Source organism: Hemitrygon akajei, chromosome 1, assembly GCF_048418815.1.
Source record: "Hemitrygon akajei chromosome 1, sHemAka1.3, whole genome shotgun sequence".
In the NCBI taxonomy this organism is placed as follows: Eukaryota; Metazoa; Chordata; class Chondrichthyes; order Myliobatiformes; family Dasyatidae; genus Hemitrygon; species Hemitrygon akajei.
This window is the reverse complement of record NC_133124.1, coordinates 5,403,506-5,409,505: the sequence shown is the minus strand read 5'-3', so window position 1 is coordinate 5,409,505 and position 6,000 is coordinate 5,403,506. Positions and strand designations below refer to the sequence as shown.

At 42.7% G+C, this 6,000-nt stretch overlaps 1 protein-coding gene across 3 annotated transcripts in view; it reads left to right on the top strand.

Annotated features, from left to right (window-relative positions):
- Positions 1-751: 751 nt before the first annotated feature.
- The window catches only part of LOC140713979 (probable C-mannosyltransferase DPY19L4), a 128,953-nt gene continuing 123,704 nt past the window's right edge, over positions 752-6,000 (top strand). The window contains exon 1 of one of the 3 annotated variants that reach the window (XM_073024933.1): positions 752-815. The gene's annotated coding sequence lies outside the window, so the exon portion shown is untranslated. The remainder of the gene's footprint in view (positions 816-6,000) is intronic. The other 2 variants (XM_073024758.1, XM_073024684.1) reach the window with 2 other exon arrangements.

Genomic DNA, 6,000 nt, shown 5'->3' with positions numbered 1-6,000 from the left:
CATACTGTTGGATCTTGCAGAGAGATTCAGATGATCCTTCAATTTTCTACATCAACAAAATTGTGAGTTGGTAAAGTAGTATACAGTATTGCACCTGAGGAAAATTACAGAGGGGATCGAATACTTTTTCAACCTACAACACACACAAAATGCTGGTGGCACACAGCAGGCCAGGCAGCATCTATAGGAGAAGCACTGTCAACGTTTCGGGCCGAGACCCGACGCAGACTGGGAGACAGTTTCGCTGAACACCTACGCTCAGTCTGCCAGAAAAAGCAGGATCTCCCAGTGGCCACACATTTTAATTCCACTTCCCATTCCCATTCTGATATGTCTATCCATGGCCTCCTCTATTGTCAAAATGAATCCAAACTCAGGTTGGAGGAACAACACCTTATATACCGGCTGGGTAGCCTCCAACCTGATGGCATGAACATTGACTTCTCTAACTTCCATTAATGCCCCTCCTCCCCTTCTTACCCCATCCCTGACATATTCAGTTGTTTGCCTGTTCTCCATCTCCCTCTGGTGCTTCTCCCCCCCCCCTCCTTTCTTTCTCCTGAGGCCTCCCGTCCCATGATCCTTTCCCTTCTCCAGCTCTGTATCACTTTCACCGATCATCTTTCCAGCTCTTAGATTCATCCCACCCCCTCCGGTCTTTTCCTATCATTTTGCATTTCCCCCTCCCCCCACTACTTTCAAATCTCTTACTATCTTTCCTTTCGGTTAGTCCTGACAAAGGATCTCGGCCCGAAACGTTGACAGCACTTCTCCCTATAGACGCTGCCTGGCCTGCTGTGTTCCACCAGCATTTTGTGAGTGCTGTTGTTTGAATTTCCAGCATCTGCAGATTTCCTCGTGTTTACTTTTTCAACCTCACAATTTTGGTTTTTAATTGTTTGTAAATTGTTAACAGGTTTTGGGATTTTTAAACATTGAATAATACAGCATAGGAACAGACCTTTCACCCCACAGTGTTGTACTGAAGACATCATTTCTTTTGATTGGACATGATGCACAATACTTTGTAGATTATCTCAAAAATCCTACTTCAATATATTTGAAACTTGGAAGATGATACAGTAAAATGTGAAAATGGTTTCTGTGCTGTAATGTTCTATGGTTGTGGGGATGAATACTTTTTCAAGATACTGTATAGGTTTTCAGTCTGCTGTGTGCTGGTTCCGTCTACTTATGGAAGGGTTGAAGCTGGACATGCGTGAAAGGCATGAATATCCAGTTGAGGTCTCATGGGAAAACTATTGTTGCATCCTCGGTGACAGTATCATGCGAGTATATATAGAGTTGTGTGACATAAAGTCTATAAAGAGAAGGTAATCAGACCATTTACAGAAACAGCTGAGGCCCTGAACCCAGAAAAGTATCCATGACAAACCAGAACTTAGAACAGAAATTTGGATGCTTTCCAGCATCCCAGATGATTCTAAATATGTTCACACATCTTAGAGGCTTGACGAGATTAGACGGGAGTAGTTACCATAGCTGATCTTTCCAGTCATTAGCATCTGGTTGTAAAACACTCCCAGCTAAAAAAAAAAAGGCCACATTAGACAGAGGACTGATCAGGAATCTTGCCCAGCAATTTATCAGCAAGTTGTTTAACACAAGTTGTTTCTGAAAAAAAGACAGAATCAACTGAGAATAAAAGTCTGCCCATTCGCTCATGAGGCACACCATCAGTTACACTTTATTAGGGGTTTCAGATGTGGTATGTCACCAAAGATGTCCACAAGCAAATTTCTATGGATGTACTGTGGAGAGCATTCTAACTGATTGTCTGATAAGTCAGGGGGTGGGGGCGGGGGGGAGGGGGGACACTGCACAGGATCAGAAAAAGCTGCAGAGCGTTGTAAACTCAACCATCTCCATCATGGGAACTATCCTCCCCAGCATCAAGAACATGTTCAAAAGGTTGTGCCTCAAAAAGGCGTCATCCATCATTAAAGACCCACATCACCCAGGACATGCCCTCTTCTCATTACTAGCATCAAAGAGGAGGTTCAGGAACCTGAAGACACACACATAACATTTTAGGACCACTTCCTCCCCTCCAGCATCGGATTTCTCAAAGGTCCATAAACATGACCTCAGTATTTTTGTTTTTAGTATTAACTACATATTTAATATTAATAATAATAACAAATACATATTTATTATTGTGATTATTGTATATGTTATGTATTGCACTGCACTGCTGCAGCAAAACAAAAAGTCATTGGGTCTATTTAAAGTGAGGTTAATAGGTTCTTGATTAGTCAGGGCATCAAAGGATACAGGGAGAAGGCAGCAGAATAGGGTTGAGTGAGATAATAAATCAGCTGTGATGGAATGGCAGAGCAGATTCAATGGGCTGAATGGCTTAATACTACTCTTATGACTTATTGTGTAAATTTCATGAAATATGTCGGTAATAATAAACCTGATTCTGAAGGACTTATCTACTTCACTAAAATAAAAAATAAAGTTAAACAATCAACTTCATAAACATTTTCAATGTCAAGGTGAATTTTAAATTAACTTTAACGGCTACACTTTTCACCACCTCACCTGACAATGCATTTCTCTGTATTTTCTGTGTACATGTCACAAATAAATCTAAATCTGAAAGGTTTGATTCAAGCAAAATGAAGTTTAAAGAAAACACTATACATTTAAACTTGTTAGTTTTTGATATGCTCATTGCTGTTTTTCACTATTAGTTGATAAAATTGTACATGTGATACAAATGGTAATGATTAACAGTAACTCTTACCTTGCATAAACATTTGCCCACACTGTGTTGTTTCCAAGATATCTTAGTCATCGGTGGCTAAGGGGGAACCTGAGAGCCACCACTATAACCGATACTGTCAAGATGTTTATTTCACTTTTTTAAAGTCAGGGATGAATTATCTTACCTCAGCCAATACAGCAAGATAGTGCCTTCAATGTTTTTCTTTTTATCTGCTCAAGAAATGCATGTGTTGTTGGGAAGACAGCATTATTGCCCATTCCTGAGGGCATTTCGTCGGGAGACCACAGCCAGTGCAGATTGGAAATAACATCTCCTCGCTGACTATCAACACTCGACTTGGTGTGTCACCAAAGACTCTCGCAAATTTCTACAAATGTATCATGGAGAGCATTCAAACTGGTTGCGACACCGTCTGGTATGGATGCTAGGGGGCACTACACAGCATCAGAAAAAGCTGCAGGAAGTTGTAAATTCAGCCAGCTCTATCATGGGCACTAGCCTCCCCAGCATTGAGGACTTCTTCAAAAGGCGATGCCTCAAAAAAGCAGCATCCATCATTAAAGACTCACATCACCCAGGACATGCCCTCTTCTCATTGCTACCATCAAGGAGGAGGTATAGGAGCTTGAAGACACACACACAACGTTTCAGGAACAGCTTTTTCTCCTCCGCCATCAGATTTCTGAATGGACAATGAATTGTTCTCAATATTATTTATTACTTCATTATTTGTGTTTTGATTTTCTATTTACACAGTTTATCTTTTCTGCACATTCATTGTTTGTCCCAGTGGCCACACACTTTAGTTCCACGTCCCATTCCCACTCTGATATGTCTATCCATGGCCTCCTCTACTGTCAAGGTGAAGACACACTCAGGTTGGAGGAACAACACCTTATATACCGGCTGGGTAGCCTCCAATCTGATGGCATGAACATTGACTTCTCTAACTTCTGTTAATGCCCCTCCTCCCCTTCTTACCCCATCCCTGATATATTTAGATTTTTTTTGTTTTTTCTCCCCCTCCCTTTTTTCTTTCTCTCTCTGCCCATCACTCTGCCTGTTCTCCATCTCCCTCTGGTGCTCCCCTCCCCCTTCCTTTCTCCCTAGCCTTCCCGTCCCATGATCCTTTCCCTTCTCTAGCTCTGTATCCCTTTCGCTAATCACCTTTCCAGCTCTCAGCTTCACCCCACCCCCTCTGGTCTTCTATCATTTCGCATTTTCCCCTCCCCCTCCTACTTTCAAATCTCTTACTATCTTTCCTTTCAGTTAGTCCTGACGAAGGGTCTCGGCCCGAAACGTCGACAGCGGTTCTCCCTATAGATGCTGCCTGGCCTGCAGCGTTCCACCAGCATTTTGTGTGCGTTGTTTGTCCATCTTGGTTTGTGTGTAGGTCATTGTTGATTCTATTGTGCTTCTTTGTATTTACAGCGAAAGCCTGCAAGAAAATGAACCTCAGTTTTGTAAACAGTGACATATATTTGACCATAAGGCATAGGAGCAGAATTAGGCCATTCAGCCCATCAAGTCTGCTCTGCCATTCCATCATGGCTGATCCTGGGTCCTACTCAACCCCCTCAAACTTTTTCACAAAGCCATCAATTCCATTGACAAACAATGTGAAAAGTAGTGGTCCCAACACTGACCCCTGAGGAACACCACTAGTCACTGGCAACCAACCAGAAAAGGCCACCTTTATTCGCACTCGCTGCCTCCTGCCTGTCAGCCATTCCTCTATCCATGTCAGTATCTTCCCTGTAATGCCATAAGATTTTATCTTGTTAAGCAGCCTCACGTGTAGCACTTTATCAAACGCCTTCTGAAATTCCAAATAAATGACACCCTCTGCCTCTCCTTTGTCCACCTGCTTGTTACTTCCTTGAAGAATTCTAACAGATTTGTCAGGTAAGATTGCCCTTGCCAGAAACCATGCTGACTTTTACTTATTTTATCATTAGTCTCCAAGTACCTCGAACAGGGTGGGTGAGAGAGAATAAAGTAAGAAGCTGTCAGCTCATAAGTGAGACCAGACGAGGGAGAAGGTGGGTGGGTAGAGAGGGAGGTGGTAGTGTGAAGCTGGAAGGCGATAGGTGAAAAAGGTAAAGGGCTGAAGAAGAAGGAATCTGGACCTTAGGAGAAAGGGAAGGAGGAGGGGAACCAGAGGGAGGTGATGGGCAGCTGAGGAGGAGAAGGGGTGAGAAGGGAGTCAGAATGGGTAATGGAAAAAGTGAAAGAGAGGGGGGGAGAAATTACTGGAAGTTACAGAAATTGATGTTCATAAACAGGGCATATTTTTCCACTGAAACTCTTCTACTGAATGAAACCAGTCATAGAAAAGGCCATAGTTAAGTTGGAAGTACATAAATTAATGGCGACCTGGCCCCAGCTGGTGGACACCTTGGGCTTGGGATCTGTTCAGGCGGGCACCCTTTGTGTCACTGGAACAGCACTCTCTTCTGTGACAAAAGCCTCTTTCTCAGAATCAGATCTATCTATCTATCACCACATGTGACATGAAATTTGTTAACTTAGTCGCAGCAATTCAAGGCAATACATAATATAGAAGAAAAAAAAGTAGTAATAATAATAAATAAATCTTATTCGGTATACTTTATACAGTACATGTATATTCAATAGATTAAAAGTTGTGCAATAAACAGAAATACTATATATTTTTAAAAAGTGAGCTAGTGTCCATTTAGGAATCAGATGTCAGAGGGGAAGAAGCTGTTTCTGAATCGCTGAGTGTGTGCCTTCAGGCTTCTGTACCTCCTACCTGATGGTAACAGTGGGAAAAGGGGATGCCCTGGGTGCTGGAGGTCCTTAATAATGGACGCTACCTTTCTGAGACACTGGTCTCTAAAGATGTCCTGGGTACTTTGTAGGCTAGTGCCCAAGATGGAGCTGACTAGATTTACAACCTTCTGCAGCTTCTTTCGGTCCTGTGCAGAAACTCACCCCCCCCCCCCCCCCCACCTCCATACCAGACAGTGATGCAGCCTGTCAGAATGCTCTCCACGGTACATCTATACAAGTTTTTGAGTGTATTTGTTGACATACCAAATCTCTTCAAACTCCTAATAAAGTATAGCCGCTGCCTTGCCTTCTTTATAACTGCATCAATATGTTGGGACCAGGTTAGATCCTCAGAGATCTTGACACCCAGGAACTTGAAACTGCTCACTCTCTCCACTTCTGATCCCTCTATGAGGATTGGCATGTGTTCCTTCGTCTTACCCTTCCTG